Genomic DNA, 16,647 nt, shown 5'->3' on the forward strand with positions numbered 1-16,647 from the left:
GGTAGCAGGAACCGCTTCCAAAAAACTAGTGTTCAGGGGGGAAGATGCCGAGCAGCCTCTCCTCCAGCACCCCAGGCTGCCTGGGGAGTGGGATATGGCCAGGCTCGGCAGCTGACCTTGCTCCAGATGCCCTGGAGAGAAGAGCAGCCGGCAGCAGCGATCCTCCCGGCACGCCCGCTGCGCTCCGGGATGGATATTAAGGGCGAGGTTTGGCTTGGAAGCAAACCCCAGCTCCAGCTACAGTCTTGTCCCCCCTGTTTTGGGGGGGTCCATCAGGGCTGCAGGCAGGTAGGGCCCTGCCACACAGCAGCCCTTGGCGAGGAGAGTTTAATTAACCCCAGAAAGCAATCGTTAAACGGCCAGCCCGGGTAATCGATGCGGAAGGGGCAGCTTGCTGCCGAGGGACCATCTGCTCTGGGGAGGGATGGCGGCTCATCATCCCCCCCCCCCCCCCCCCCCCGCTGCCCTTCGCCCCGTGCCTGCCGGGAAGCCGCCGCGGGGCAGCTGGTTTGGGGGCCCAATCCTGAGCTTAACACCAGCCAAGCTGCCCCCAGGCAGGATGGGAGCTGCCCAGCGTGGGTCCCTCCGCCTCTCGCCTTGACCCTCGCTTCCCGTAAAGCACCAGGTCCCCAAACCACGTGATTTCCTAGACGTCGCAGCCCCCCCCCGCCCGACCCCGGCACAAAGCCCATCCAGGGGCCCCCACTGGAGGGTCCCTCCAGAGCAAGACAGCTCCAGTAGCCGGGATGTGGCTGAAGGAGAGCTGGGCAGGGATGTGGCCAAGCATCCTCCTTGCCCTGCAGCTATTTCCACCCATGAGATGAGTTTGGGGCAGTCTCAGCCTTGAGGGCACAGGGGGGTTGTGTCTTTTGGAGCATGTGGCCCCCCAGGCACACCTACAGCCAGACTCACAAGGGAATACTCAGAGGGATGCTCTCGGGATCCCAGCATGGCGCAGGGTACCAGCCGTCCTGCCACGGGGCACCGCATCCCCTCCCGTCCCTGCCTGCCCTGCCTGTCTGGGCAGGGATGCCCCGCAGCAGCCCAGCGGGAGAGCAGCCAGACAACCAAACCCCCGCGGGCTGGAGGCAGCAGGGAGAACCTGGAAGAGCTGCACTGCTGGAGGGAAACTGAGGCAGGGATGGGCTGGGATGCGCCCACGCTAAGTGACCCAGATTCAGTTTTTCATGCTACTCCCCATCCCATGGCCACCCCAGTATGAGCATGCACAGAGGGGGACAGGGAGAAAAGAGGTTTTGCTGCATCCAGAAAAAAAGCAGGCCGCATTGCACAGTGCCTGCCTGTGCTCCAGCGGCAGCCTCTGCTCCCCCAGCACCCACCTGCGCTTTCAAACTCCACGGGCAGCCCTAAGCTCTTCTCTAACCCTGTACTTCCAAGCTTCTCCTTATTTGCTTTTATTTCCACCTGTTAAATAAACGATGCCGGGTGCTCAGGGGCAGTGGGGCTGGGTGGGGCATGCCCCCTCCCAAGGGACCCAGGAGCTGCTCCCCACTCCAGGGCACCGACTCCAGCTCTGGGATGGGGTCCCTCGGCAAGTTTGGGATGGGCGCAGGGAGATCCCTGGCCCCTCGCCCCATGGTCACCCCCCAGGAGAGCTTCGGGGGGCAGCTGGGGATGCAGCTGGCAGCAGCGTCCCAGGGCAAAGCCAGCCGGAGTGGAGGAAGAGCAGGATTTTGACCTCCAGGACAGGACTCGGCAAGACTGGTGTCCCCAGTAGCCTCACTCCTCCCTCTCCTACGAGGGGACCTTCTATAGTAATCACATCCCACCCAGCTCCCAGTGCGATCACATCCTGGGAAGCCCATGGGGACACGCATGGCTCCGTTGGGGGACGCAGAGAGAGCCCAGCTGCACAGCGGGGAATGCTGGGGATGCAGATGCTGGGCATGGAGCCGCAGGCATCCTCCTCCTGGTCTGGATCTGTCCCCCACCCCTGGGGAGGAGAGGGGGCATCCTGGAGGAGGAGGAGGGCTGCATCCCACGGAAAGAAAGGAAACGCCGCGAGGAGCCCGGCGGCACTACCAGAGCAGATGCTGTGGCAGGGTTGGCACAAGGGACAAGCCCTGGGACATGGCACAGCCCTGGCACCAGGAGGAAGCCCTGCCCTTGACCCCTGACCTCCCCTGGGGTGGATGAGAAGATGCAACTGCTGCCATCCCAGGCGCAGGCAGGGTGACATATGGGTCCCCAGGATGCCCAGGACCGGCAGGGTCCAAGGCGACCTGCGAGGCACAAAATGTAGGCTTGCACTCTTCCTTGCCCAGGGCCTGAGAGACACCTCAGGCTCCTCTTCATCACCTCCTCGTGCTGTCCCAGACCTGCAGACCCCCAGGGCAGGGGACTGCGTGGTTCTCCCCTCTCTGATGGCAGCAGCTCAGCTGGAGGGGGATGGTGGTCCCTGCACCCACGCGCAGACCCCCCCACACACCAGCACCACGGCATGGGCATGGGTACCAGCTCGAGGGCCACCTTTGCTCCAGCAGAAGGTTCTGGTGGATTCTGCCTGGCTGGTGATGGCTGCTGGAACTGCTGTGAGAGCAAGCTCAGGCTCTGGCATGGAGTTGGCTGGGTGACAGCTTGCCAACACACCCCAGCGCACCAGACCTCCCAGAAGAATACTCAGAGGGATACCGTTGGTACCCCAGTGATGGCCAGGGTACCAGCTGCCCTGCCATAGGGTGTGGGGATGAGGCGTTCCTTCCCACGCCTGCCTGCCCTGCCTGTCTGGGCAGGGATGCTCTATGGCAGCCCACTAGGAGAGCAGCGAGACCGCCGTGGGCAGGAGGCAGCGGGGGAGACACCTGCAAGAGCTTAGCTGGAGGAGGGAAACTGAGGCAGGGAAGGGCTGGGATGCGCCCACACATTTGGTGCCAGCAAAGGGACTCAGAGCCAGCTTTTCCTGCTACTCCCTATCCCGTGGCCACTCCAGTATGAGTGCACACAGAGGATGACAGGGATCAAAGAGGGAGCAGGAAGAACCTCCACCCCTGCCAGCACCACCAGCCCCCAGATATGCAGCATGGGGTGCGAGGCAGGAGAACATCCTCAGCGGGATGCCCCCCCCCCAGCACTCTCAGGAAGGATCCAACCCCCAGCTGCCTGTTGGTCTTCACCGCTGCTGGATCCAACCCCACAGGCTATGAAACACCTGAGCGAGCAGTGGCTGGACCTGCCCAACCACCCTAGCACAGTACCTGCCTACACAGCTGCCAGGCCAGTGCTTAGCCCCTCAAGCCGACGCTTGACCCCCGAGCTGGTGCTCAGCCCCTCAAACCAGGGCTCAACCCCAGAACCAGTGCTTAGCCCCCTGAAACCACTGCTGAACCCCCGAGCCAATGCTCAGCCCCCTGGACTGGTGCTTGACCCCCAAGATGGTGCTCAGCCCCCAGAACAGTGCTTGACTCCCCCAAGCTGGTGCTCAGCCCCCTGAACCAGTGCTCAATGACTGAGCTGCTGCTCAGCTCCCCGAAATGGTGCTCAATCCCCAAGCCAGCGCTCAGACTCCAAAGTGGTGCTCAGGCCGCCAAAACAGTGCTTGGCCCCTGAGCAAGTGCACAGTCTCCCTCAACAGTGCTCAATCCCCATGCTGGTGCTCAGCGCCCCAAAACGGTGCATGACCCTCGAGCCAGTGCTCAGCCACTTGAAATGGTGCTCAGCCACCCAAACCAGTGCTTAACCCCCCAGACCAGTACTTGACTCCCCAGCCAGTACTTAGCCCTCCAGAATGATGCTTGACCACCAAGCCAGTTCTCAGCACCCCAAAACAGTGCTCAACCCCCCAGCTGGTCCTTAGCCCCCTAAAACGACGGTTGACCCCCAAGCTGGTGCTCAGCCCACCAAAACAGTACTCAGCCTGCCATGCTGGCAGTCAGCTCCCCGAAATGATGCTTGACCCCCCAAGCCGATGCTCAGCCCCTCAAAACAGTGTTTGACCACTAAGCCAGTGCTCAGCCTCCCCAAAAAGGCTCAGCCCCAACAGGGGGGTCAACCCCAACGGGAGGTGCCCAAAGCAGAGCCGGCTCCGCTTTACCCCCTCGGATCACCCATGGACCCAGGGAAGAGGTCCGGGCTCCCAGGAGAGGAATTGCCCCGGGGCCAGCCCAGCCCTGGGTGGACAGGGAAGAGAAGGGACTAGTACACGGCTGCCATGGGTTCACTGCTGCCCATCCTCCCCAGACAAGGCCACTCCAGTTTTCTCCCAGTACACAGACTGGTCATGCGGTCCTTCAGAAAGGCCGGACTCCCCAGTTTCCTTTGCCCCCGGTCTCAGCATCTCCCCTGCTCCATCGCCAAAGGGACACGGGAGCACCACCTCTCTTAGCTGCTGGAGGGGACGTGTCCCCAGCACAGCAAGGACCCCCCCTATCCTGGAGGGGAGCCCCTCATCCCCCCTTCCTGGTGCTTCCCAGGGGAGAGTTGCGAGGCTGAGATTGCTGGGGCTCTGCTGGGCCCCAGAGCCACCAAGGGAGGGGGGCCCAGCCAAAGGCGAGGAGCTCTATTGCCTAAATATATGGTATCAGGTCCCCAGCCATCCTCAGAGGAGGCCGTGTGGCGGGATGGTTTTGGGATGCAGTCCGGGGAGCTTGGGTGGGATGAGAGCATGCCCACTTCTAACGGGGGCAGCCACGGGCAGAGCAGGGACTTATTCCCCACTGCCAGGGGTGTTTCCCAGCCCCATCTGCCGAGCTATCGGCCTTTGGGATGAGCTGCTGAAGCCGGCACCCCGCAGCCCAGTGCCAGTTCTTTCCAGGATTAGGCTGGCACCGGTTATCAATATGTCCCCCCCACCAAAAATCCCCTCCCCATCACCCACTGCCAGTTGTGGCTGCCTGCAGCCAGCACCAGCCACAGGCAGCCTGGCTCCCGGGGACCCCTGGGGACCTGCTGCTCGCCCCCCAGGTCCCCCATTCCCATCCCCCAGCTCTGGCATCTGCAGACCCGCAGATGCAGCCCCATCACTGCCCCGTCCCCCCATCCCTCTCTGCCACCCCCCCCCACCCCTAAACAAACTGCCGGCCGCAGCATGAATTCATTCCGGTTTAATCTTCACGGTGCATCAGCATGGGGGGAAAAAAACAACACCTTTTTTCCTTTTTTTTTTTTGGGTCTTAATCTTTACCTGGGGTCATATTTACTAATCCTCTTGCTAATCCCCCAACGCCTTCACAAAGAAAAAAGCCCCATCCTCCGCCGGCCCGAGATGCAGCGACCACTGGCTGCTCCCGGCAGGAGCGGGGCTGGGGAGCACCCAGAGCCCGGCAAGCGTCCTCCGAGGCCCCCGGGCACCACAGGTTTAGTGCTCAAGGTGACACCGTTTTTTCCCAACATGTGTTTTTAAAGGCTTTTTTATTTAAGGAGCCCAAATGTGAGGATGGGGAGAGGGGAGGCAACGTGGCGGCAGGGAGATGCCGGTGCTCCGGACGATGGAGGCAAAGCCTGCAGGTTTCTGTTCGACTGATGGGCTCAAACGCTTAGCAAGTATTTAGGGAAAGGAGAAACTGCCCCTTTGAAAGGATTCGGTGGAAAACCATCTGCCGCTGGTTTGCATGCCCCCCACAGCCAAGGTGCACAGGGACACCCGGGAGCATCCCCCACTGCTGGCCCCCAGCCTGCCGGACACGTGGGGCCCCAAACCACGGCGGTGCAGGGGGCACGGGCATGCCATTTCCTGCCTCAGTTTCCCCATGTGCAGAGATGACAGGTCACCCCCTCTTTGGGGGTTTCAGATGGCACAGGCTGCTCTTGAACCACCTTCAGGTCACCATTGGTGCTGGGGGGGGGGGGGGCATGCTTGGGAATCACGCCAGGGTTCTGCTGATGGGGGGTACAGGGGGTCTGCAGACAGGGGGTCAAGGGTTCCTGTGGATGGGGGGGACACAGGGCTCTGCAGAAGGGGGAACAGGGGGACAGGGGGCTTTCCACGTAGGAGGCTCTGCAGACAGGGGGGACAGGGCCCCTGTAGATGGGGGGGACAAGAGTCTCTGCAGACCAAGGGGACAGGGGTCCCTCCAGAAGGGGGGACAGGGTTCCCTATAGATGAGGGAGCAGGAGGTTCTGTAGAAGGGGGACAGGGGGCTTTGCAGACGAGGAGGGGACAAGGGGGACAGGGTTCCCTGCAGAAGGAGGGGACAGGGCTCCTTGAAGATGGTGGGACAGAGGTCCCTGCAGAAGGGTGGGACAGGGGTCCTTGCAGACAGGAGGGGACAGGGGTCTCTGCAGGTGGTGGGACAGGGGTCCTCGCAGATGGGGGGGGGGGACAAGGGTCCCTATAGATCTGCCCTTCTCAGGCCAAACTCCTGTTGGGCCACCACTGTACTGGGGCTGCCCCCCACCTCTGCTGCAGCAGGGGGCTGCACAGAGCCCCCCCCAGCATGGCAGGGGCTGCCTGCAGCCCTGCCTCGGCCCCCAGCCCCCCGCGGGCCCACATGCCCCGCCAGCAGCCGGCGAGCTAACCAGTTATGGCAGTGTGGCCCTCTCGGCCACGAGACAGCGCACGCTCGACCGCGGCCGGCACCTTGCCGCGCCAGGCTGGAATTTGCAAGCTGTCCTGATGCATTAAAGCGCAAACGCCTGGCGTCCGGCTCCCAGCCCTGCCGGGGCCGTGCCGGGCCATGGCATCCCCTCCCCAGGGACGCCAACGCTGGGCCAGCTGTCCCCAAGGGTGGCCAGAGCCACCCTCATCATCTTCATCTTCTACATTTATTTTTTTTCTTCCCCCAACACCAGCTTTAAATAGCTCCTTCAGCGGAGCAGAGAGATGCTGCCAGGCTCCCGCTGCCACCGCAGCAAGGCAGGGGACAAGGGGGACATCAAAAGCAGAGGGTCCCCACCAGTGCTGGCACTGCGGGCAGGTGGCCCTGGCCAGGCGGAAGCACAGCAGCGTAGGGCCCCTTCCAGCGGGCAGCCCAGTGTGCCGATTCGGTGATGTGCACCGGGGCACAGAGGCGATGGAGAGGCACAGATGGGCACGGGTGGACAGACAGACAGGACGCTCCGCTCGCTGTCCCAGGGGGGTGGGTCAGGCAGAGGCACAGGACCCCGCAGTGGGTGTCACGGCATCCTCACAGGCACAGCACTGCAAGGACCACCCTGGAGAGCCAGCCGGAGATGGGCTGCAGTCCCCTCAGGGAGCACCCATCCCCTGGGGATCGCAAGGTCCTCCCTCCCCTGTGCCTAGAGCCGCACCATGCCCCCCCGCAGCTCTGCTCCCCACACTGGGAGCTTCCCACCAGGGCCAGCACTCACCATCCCACATCCCCCACCCCAGTGCCCCACAGAGAGCCCCCTGCTCCCAGGGGACTCCCTGGGACCTCTGAAAGGCCACCTGCCGTGCGTGCCCTGGGCTGCTCATCCAGGTCTTTCCAGTGGGCTGGGCACACTGCAGGAGGCTTAGGCACCCACCAAGGCTGCAGGCAGAGGGGATGTCCCACTCCCCAGCATCAGCACGCACTCGCCCCTCGCCCAAGCCTGCAATGATGCTCCCAAATCACCGCAGGCCCTGATGCCTGCCCACAACTGCCGGCGCAGCCAAGAGCCGACCTGCAGAGGGATATACCCATCCCGTGGCCAGGCAGGATGGGCTCAACCGGCCGCACCGATCCCAACCAGCACAGGGCAAACGGCAGCAGGATGCCCATGGGAGGAGGGAACGGCAACAGCCAGCTGGAATAGGAGTGTGAAGAAACGCCTCTTGCGTGCTCTGTCCGGAGCCAGCTAACGAGGCCATATTTGAAATGCTTCGCATACCTCCGGTCATCAGATTAGCAAGATGCAGAAGGTAAAGCAGAGGGCAAGAGGAGCGCTCCCCGAGACAGTGATCCTCAGCCGCTTGCTCCCACGGGCTGCGGGAACTGGGTGAAAAGTCCCCAGCTGGCAGAGGGGCACAGGGACTGAGAGCGGCCACAGGGACCCCGGGAGCAGCGGGTGCCTGGGATCTACCTCCCTGCTGTGATCCCAGCCAGACAGAGCATGGATGCAGGAGGGGAAGGTGGGGAAGGACAACCCAGCCCGGCACTCACAGCCCTGGGTTCAGCTGCCTGGGCTGTCCACAAGCCGGCTGCCATGTCCCAGCCACCGGCCACTCCCACCCCTCACCTCTCCATGGCCCAGTCGAGACCTGGATCTGCTGAAAGACCTTTCAACATGTAAAGGGGCTTATAGGTAGTCAGAGAGAGACTTTTTACCAGGACCTGTCGTGACAGGACAAGAGGCAAGGGTTTTAACTGAAAGAGGTCAGGGTTAGGCTGGACATAAGGAAGAAATGCTTTACGATGAGGGTGGTGAGACACTGGAACAGGTTGCCCAGAGAAGTTGTGGATGCCCCATCCATGGAAGTGTTTAAGGTCAGGTTGGATGCGGCTTTGAGCAACCTGATCTAGTGAAAGATGCCCCTAGATCTTCTGGGGGACGTTGGACTAGATGATCTTTGAAGGTCCCTTCCAATGCAAACCATTCTATGAGTCTGTAAAAGGAGGCAAGACCCCACACAGCCTCCAAGTAACCGCAGCGGGCACAGCTTGTTTGCTCTTCCTTGACCTGGACCCAAACCCAAAGACAGACTCCTCCAAAGCGGAGGGCAGAGCACTGGCCTGCACCTCCCATGGGTGTAGACCTCCCTCCATCAGGCTTTGCACCAGCGTCAAAGGGTCTTGAGCCACCCCCAAGACATGAATGCTCCTTGGGCACAAATGGTCCTCCCTGGCCATGCTCCAGCTGCAGGAGAGGCTGGAGAGCAGGAACCTGCCTCTGAACAGCAAGCAGGCACGGAGGAGAAGAGCCTACGGGGCATGGAGGCAGCAGAGCTGAGAGCACCTGGATCTGCAAACACTTGGGACCCTTCAGGGTCAGGATGTTCAAATAAGGACCCCTCAGCTTTCAGGATGTTCAAGTGAGAGACTCAGGACTCGGATCTGGACCCCAAACTGCTTTTCTCAGCCAGTCTCTGAGGGAGAGAGAGAGGCACAAAAGACACAAGAGCAGGTCCCAGCAAAAAGAAGTGAGAACCGATGACCCCAGGACCCCTGGGGACACCAAGAGGCCACCTGGTGTCCAAACATACAGAGCTGCATTGCTCATTTGGGCACAGCCAAAGACTCTCATAAGGAAGACCATAAGAGATGGATATTGTCCAGATATCCCTATGAAGAGCTGGAGCACAGGCATGAACTCAAGGCAGGTTTGCAAAGGCAAAAATGAAACATCCATCAAGCCGCAGCCACAGGTGAAACCAGGTCTGCCTCCAACAGCAGGCAACCACCAGCAAACCAAGAGATGATCAGAGACAGCAGCACCAGAGGACGCCAGAGGTGAACATGCCCAATCTCATCATACCAGAGCACAAACCCAACCCTTGCTCAAGCCTGGGCCATCCCCAAGAAGCTCAGCAAGTGCTAAGTAAATGTGTGCCAGAGTCAGCTGGCGTCTCATGGGTGGCAGCAGCCACCCAGAACCCACTGGACTCACCTAGAAGCACCTGGCAGCCCACAAGGCAGCTCACAGCACTGTTCCCCAGCCCTGCCGCCACCAAGAGTCTGGTGCCACAAAGGTGGCAATCAGACCCTTGGGATGAAGCCCATCTCAGAAGCAACCCAGAAATGGCAGGCTACATCTCACACCATGGCGCAGGTCCCATCCATCACCCACACCGTGCCACTGCTGAATTAGTGTATTGCAGCGTTGACAGGGGGCAGAGCCAGTGACATAAGCCCTTTTCCAGCTCCCACCTCTCTGAGCTGAGACAGTGGAAATGGAAAAGCACATCCTGCTGGGAAAATCAGACAATGGTGTTTTCTTTCTTTCCCACCAGTTCCAGGGTTGAGGGCAACACATACCTTCCCACACCTGGGCCACCACACCATAAGCAGCATTCTGTGGAGGTGATGGGTCCTCATCCTCCCAGCACAAATTATGTCCAAGTTCAGGTGATGGAAGATGCTTTGGTACGAGCAACACTGTTCAAGGAAGAGGACACAAAGCCAGACCCACAAATCCCAAGGCAAGACCACAGCCTGGGAGCCAAGCCTTCACAAGGTGGACACCGCAGGGCTGTTATTCAAGTCCCTTTTCCATAACATAACGATGGATGGGTGGAAACCTGAGACACCAAGGCAGCCTCTCCAAAACCTTCTGACCTTAAAAGTCCTTTTATTCACACATTAACAGGCTGCCACCCATGTGCAGCAAGGGCTGTCATCTCAGACCGTCAATACCCTCCACCTGCTTGCAAACCATGGGAAAAGATGAGCCAGGATGAAACCACTCCAAAGATGCTATCGATGCACCCCCCCAGCCCCATAGCACCCCAAAAGGAGAGACTATTGGGCAGGGCAAGGCCCTGCTCCTTGGCATGTTTGCACCATCAGCACTGAGCTGTTGATGGCTCCAAAAGCGTCTTTCTACTCTGGTCTTCAGGCACCCAAGGGCCAGTGGCCAGGGTAAAACATGTCCCTTGGACTCTCCCAAAGGCGATGGGACCCACCAGTCACCCTCAGCCACTCACTGGGGTCACACCATCCCATTGCCTGGCTCTCCCTGGAGCTCTCCTAGGGCTCTAGCACTGCGGGCGTCCCAAGAGACACAGGGCAAGGATAGGGACACAGGCTGCTCCTCGCCCTGATGCTCACCCAGTGGGTTCCCCAGGATGGGGAGTCACAGCCTCCCTACCGGGACACATCCCTCTGGTGAAGGCAAAGTCTGTTGCAGGCCTGATCCTGCACTGCTCCCCATGGCAGAGCCACTGCTGAGCAGGAGCAAACCCATGTGTTTCCTCCCCGCTGGCCTGGGCCTGGGATTTCCCAGCCGGTTCCTCCTGGAGGTGGTTCCTCCTCCAGCCACCCTTTTGCTCCAACACCTTTTCCCTGCTGCCCCTCCTACGCCACTGCCCCCCTTCACTGAATCACAGAAGGGTCTGGGCTAGAAGGGACCTCCAAAGACCATCTAGTTCCCACCCCCCTGCCATGGGCAGGGACACTTTCCACTAGACCAGGTTGCTCAAAGCCCTGTCCAACCTGGCCTTGAACCCTTCCAGGGATGGGGCAGCCACAACCTCTCTGGACAACCTGTCCCAGTGCCCCACCACCCTCATCGTAAAACATTTCTTTCTTATGTCCAACCTAACCCTGCCCTCTTGCAGTTCAGAACTGTTGCCCCTTGTCCTGTCACGGCAGGCCCTGGTAAAAAGTCTCTCTCCATCTTTCTTATAAGCCCCCTTTAGGTATTGAAAGGCTGTAAGAAGGTCTCCCCAGAACCTTCTCTTCTCCAGACTGAGCAACTCCAACTCTCTCAGCCTCTCTCCATAGCAGAGCTGTTCCAGCCCTCGGACCATTTTGGTGGCCTCCTCTGGCCCCGCTCTCACAGATCCATGTCTGTCTTGTGCTGGGGACCCCAGAACTGGAGGCAGTGCCCCAGGGGAGTCTCAGGAGAGCAGAGCAGAGGGGAACAATCCCCTCCTTTGCCCTGCTGGCCATGCTGCCTGTGATGCAGCCCAGGAGACGGTTGCCTTTCTGGGCTGTGAGTGCACATTGCCGGGTCCCATCCCGTCTGTCACCCACCAGTATCCCCCAGTCCCCCACAGGGCTGCTCCCATCCCATCCACCCCCAGGCTGTGCTTGGACTGGGGGTTGCCCCCACCCAGGTGCAGGACACTGCATTCGGCACAGTTGAACCTCCCATCCTTCCTCCTGTCCCATCGCCTGCCTGGCAGAAAAAGAGCTGATCCCACACACCAGCTACTGCCAGCATCTCCATCCCTTCTCCACCCACTGCAGCCCATCCCCACGTCCCCAACAGGGCGGGGGGACACCCTCTTCCCAGGATGGTGGTTCCCATCCTCCTCCCCAGACTGGCTGAGCTTCAAGAGCCCCATTCACTGGGGGGGGGGGACACCCGGCCAGACAAGCCCCCCCAACCTCCCTGCCCTGGGCAGTGGGGACAACTGGGTGTCCCCCTGGGGCAGGGGGGCCCTCCAAGACCCCCCACGCTCCCAGGAGTCAAAGTCGAGTCAGGGGAAAAGGAGGGGAAAAGAAAAAAACCCCAACCCTTTTGAGTGCAATATTTTAGTTGAGCAACAGAGCATGAGTAAAGGAGGGAGCTTTTCGTGGTCTGGTGAGTTTAAGCTATGAGCTGAAAGTTTAACTATTAATACACTTAATCAAGAGGTTGTTCCTACGGTTGGGGTTTGGGAAAACAAACGTGCCAGCCGGGCAAGGAGAGGCAGGGAGCAGCAGCACCCGCTCCCACCACCCCGGGGAATGTCCGTGCTGGGGGGGGGGGGGCGCGGGGGGGGAATGGAGGTGGAGGGTCCAGGACCAGCCAGGGCCGGATCCAGCCTTGGCTGAGCCTTGAACGGCCACAGCAGGAGGTGCCGGCAGGATGCTGGTTACAAGGGCCAAACGCCCAGGAGCCGGCCCTCCTCCTGGCCCCCCATGCAGGACATTTGGCAGAGGGGACAACTTTGGGGAGAGGATGCCACCCCCAAATCCCACAGCATCCCCAGGTCCCAGGCAAGCAGCACCTGCACCACTGACACCTGCCCATCTTCAGCCTGGAATGGCCCCAGTGACACCAGAGGGCTGCCGGTGGGTGAGGGACCCCCAGGGTGGGGGATCCCCAAAACGTCCCCCCACGGCATCTCCCCCACCGCTCGCCTTTGCCATGGAGGAGGAAGAGGAGGAAGAGGCTGAATTCCGGGCCATGGCACCCAGAGATCCTCTCCCCTGCCCGCCCACCTCACGCCGCGGGCAGGAGGTGCAGGCAGGCGCCTGGCAGCGTGGCGCCGGCTGCCCGCATCTCCACCACAAAATCCATGTCAAGGACGAGTTGGCCGCCTCCTGCCTTCTTCCCACCGAGGAGGGGCGGGGGCAGAGGTACGTGTGGCACCCAGCACAAACATCCCCCCAAATCCCTGCCTGCACCCCCCCCCCAGCCAGCAAACAGGCCAAACGCCCTCCCTGCCCATGAGGCCACCAAATCCCCGGACGGCGCCGGACGGCCACGGCGGGGGGCCGGGACGAACTTCTGAGCACCACCGGCGGGTCCTTTGTTACTCTGCTTTTGTTGTCACACGCCAGCGCGTCCCCGTCCCCATCGTCCTGTCATCGTGTGTCCCCCCCACACACACACCCCCCCCGACGCTGGCCCTGAGGTCAGGGTGTGACATCTGCCAGCTTGCCGGGTGGCATCGTGGGGGCGACACCAGCACTGGCATCCTGGGTTTGCCGGGCCTTCCGTGGGTATCCACCGGGAGCCGGAGCCACCACGCATGGTGACACTTTTTGGGTTTGAGGCTCGGCCCACGTGACGCCGCGACCGATTTGAATTTGATGCGGTGGCAAGAGCCGCCGGCATCGCCGGGAAGGCGAAAGCTGGCGTCCCTGCCGGGTTCAGATGCTGGGAACGGGGAGGTGCTGTTAGAGATGGTTCTGCAAAGCTTTTCCGGATAGAAATTTTAAGAGACAGACGGACAGACGGAGAAGGGTTTCCATGCCTACAAGAGCTCCCGCCGAGCGGTACCTTTGGGGGGGGGTCACCACCTGCCCCCCCCACCTTCCCATCCAACCCCTCCTCGTCTCAACCTCGCTGCCCTCCCAGGGAGGGGGATGCAACGCAACTCCCCGGGGAACAGCGAGGGACCAGGGAGCAGTGGTGGGGGGGGTGGCGGGGGGGGTCCATCCCTCTGCAGCCCCAGGTGCGGCCCTGCCGCCAGGCAAGAGGGCCGAGGGGGGGGGAACGGACAAAGCGGCACAAAGGGGCTGCTGACACAGCAAGGGCCCGTTTCCAGAGAAACAAAACTTCCGCCGGCTCCGGCCCCGCGCCCCAGGTAGCCGGGCTTGTGCATCCCCCCCCTTCCCCAAATCCTACCTCTAACCCCCCATCCCTGCAGCATGTCAGCTCCCCCCCCCCATCATACACCCCTCCTCCCTTCCCGGGGTCGTTTGCAGGCAGTGGGTGGCGGGGGGTAAAGGTTGCCAGGCCGGGGTCAGGGGCGACGGCACGGCGCACACATGTGATCCGTTATCGCAGGATGTGTGCGCAGCTTTGTTTATGCGTGGGACGTGGAGCGGGGCGGGCGGCGGCGCTTTGCCCCCCCCCATCCCTATCCCACCCACCCCCCCTCCTCCTTCTCTCCCCAATCAATCATCCCAGCAAAGAATAAACCGACCCAAAGCAAACACGGGCCCGCAAATAGGACACTGCCGGTTGTGGGATGCGGTGAAAAAAAAAAATAGTAATAATAAAAATAAAATAAGAGGGGAAAAAAATCCAACACCACGGGGCCCGTGGGGCTGCGATTCAGCAGAGTTTGGTGCCATAATCTCAGGGTTCAGGCACAATTCACAAAACCCCACGATGGCTTTGGGGCTGGCAGCACCCACGCCGGGCGCGTACAGGGGATATTACACGGTGGCCGCTGGCTCTTTGGGTGTCGGGGTGCATTGGGTGCCCTCCCTGCCAGAGGTAGGGGGGAGCGGGAGGTTTGGGAATCCCATCTGACGGCGAAGCGGGGGCGAGGGGGGGGGGAAGAATTACTTGGAGGGGAGAGGGGGAAGGATAATAAAGTTGGGTTAGTTGTTGCACATGGCTGGGCGATGGCGAGCAGCGCCGCTCCCACGGCCACCCCGCTGCCGGTCACCGGTGGAGGAGCCAAACTGCCGCCGAAGCCCGGCGCACCCGCGGGGGAGGCGACAGCAACCCAGGCGGGGAACCCTGGCGCGGAGGGGCCGCTGCAAAGCACCGGTGGCGGGGGGGCGGAGAGGGTGCCCCCCCCCACCACCCCCTACCCCCCCAACCCCCCACGCGAGATCCGCCGCGGGTGGCAGCGGCCGGCCCCGCGCGCTGCCCGCTGCCCGGGGCGCGCCGCCTCCCCCCGGCGCCGCGGCGCTGCCGGAGCGGCCGCCCCCGCCGCCCCCCGGCCCCGCCGCCACCATTGTCACCCGGGAAACCACCGGGCGATGCCGCGGCGGCCCGGGGCGGGGGAGGCTCGCCCCCATCCCACCACCCCCCCTCCCGGCTCTCAGCGCATCCCCCGCCGGGGTGCGGGGGACCGGGGAAAGGGGACAGGGAGGGGGGACACGGGGGGGGGGGGGTTCAGCCGCACCGAGAAAAACTTTGCTCGTTACCCCGCCGCACCCCCCCGGGAAGCGGCGGGGCCGCTCGGGCGCCGCGCAGGCAGCACCGGCCGGGCCCCGGCGCGGGCAGGCGGGCAGGCGGCCAGCTCCGCGCCCCGCCGCCGCCGCCGTGGGCAGCCCGGTAACGGCGCCGGGCGGAGCGGGGCGAGCCGCAGTCGCCCCCCGCCAAACTTTTTCTTCTCCCCCGCCGCCTCCCCTTTCTCCACCACCCCCCACCACCCCCCCCACCCCAACTCCGCCGCCGCCCGCCGGAGCGGCCCCGGGGAGGGGGCCGGCACCTACCGGCGGTCCGGGAGCCGCCGCCGCTGCGGGCAGCGCTGCCGGGAGCGGCGGGGGCTGCCCGGGGAGCTGGGGGGGGGGGGGGGGGGGAAGAAAGGGAGCGGGGCGCGGGGGGGGGGGGGTTCAGCACCTGCCCGGCGCCGGGGAAGGGGCGGGGGGGGGGGGGGGGCCCGGCGAGAGGGGAGCCGAGGCGGGCACGGTGCCTCGCCGCCGCCGCACACCCACCTCCACATCGCCGCTCGCTCTGGGAGTGCACAGCCCCCGAATCGCGCTGCACGGCGCTGCCGCCGCCGCCGCTGCCCGCGGCTGCCGGCAAAACCCGGACCGGACCGGACCGCCCCGCGCGCCCAGCCGCGCCGTGCCGTGCCGTGCCGAGCCGCGCCGCGCCGCGCGCGCCCCCCGCCGCCCCACGCGCGCGCCGCCCGCCCCCCACCACCGCCCCCCCCCCCGCGGCTCGCCCGACCCCCATGGCGGTGTACACCGCTACCCCCCCACACCCTCCCCGCCCCGTGTCTCCGTCGCCCCCACGGGTGTCACCCTGCTGTGCCCCGCCACGGGCCGTCCGCCCCCACGGGGGTTACCGGGCTGTGCCCCACCGAGTCCCATCTGCCCCCCCACCGGTGTCACCCCGCCGTGCCCCCCGTGGGCCGTCCACCCCCCACGGGTGTCACTGTGGTGTGTGTGTCCCCGTGTCCCAGCTACCCCCACGAGTATCATCGCAATGTGCCTCCCACCCCCGTCCCGTGTCCCATCCGCCCCCACGGGTGTCACCCCGCTGTGCACCCTATGTCCCACCCACCCTCATAGGATGCCATCCCACTGTGCCCCTCCATATCCCATCCACCCCCAGGGATGTCACTGCAGTGTGTTCACTGTGTCCCATCCGTCCCCACGGGTGTCACCGCCTTTGTACACCCCGTGCCCCACCTGTCCCCCACGAGTTTCACCCCACTGTGCACCCCACATCCCACCCGTCCCCGTGGGTTTCACCCCGCTGTGCCCCCTCCACCGTGTCCCACCTGACGCCACGCGTGTCACCCCACCGTGTCCCCCCAGTCCACCCCCATCCCCAATGGCGTGTCACCCCACTGTCCCTCCCCATCCCCCCTGTGGGGTGTCAGCCTGCTGTGCCTCCCCCCGCCCCGCTCTGCCCCACAGGGTGACACCCCCGCCCCACTCACCACGTGGCCAGTCCCCTGTCCAGCCCCAGGGGTGTCACCCT

At 63.3% G+C, this 16,647-nt stretch overlaps 1 protein-coding gene across 2 annotated transcripts in view; it reads right to left on the bottom strand.

The window, feature by feature from the left end:
• CXXC5 (CXXC finger protein 5) overlaps positions 1–15,751 on the bottom strand; it is a 39,620-nt gene extending 23,869 nt beyond the window's left edge. The window contains exon 1 of one of the 2 annotated variants that reach the window (XM_049829684.1): positions 15,651–15,751. The gene's annotated coding sequence lies outside the window, so the exon portion shown is untranslated. Of the gene's footprint in view, positions 1–15,428; positions 15,453–15,650 lie in introns of those variants that run through there. The other variant, XM_049829686.1, reaches the window with a different exon arrangement.
• Positions 15,752–16,647: the final 896 nt, after the last annotated feature.

The sequence above is a fragment of the Accipiter gentilis genome, chromosome 26 (genome assembly GCF_929443795.1).
Source record: "Accipiter gentilis chromosome 26, bAccGen1.1, whole genome shotgun sequence".
Classification (NCBI taxonomy): domain Eukaryota; kingdom Metazoa; phylum Chordata; class Aves; order Accipitriformes; family Accipitridae; genus Astur; species Astur gentilis.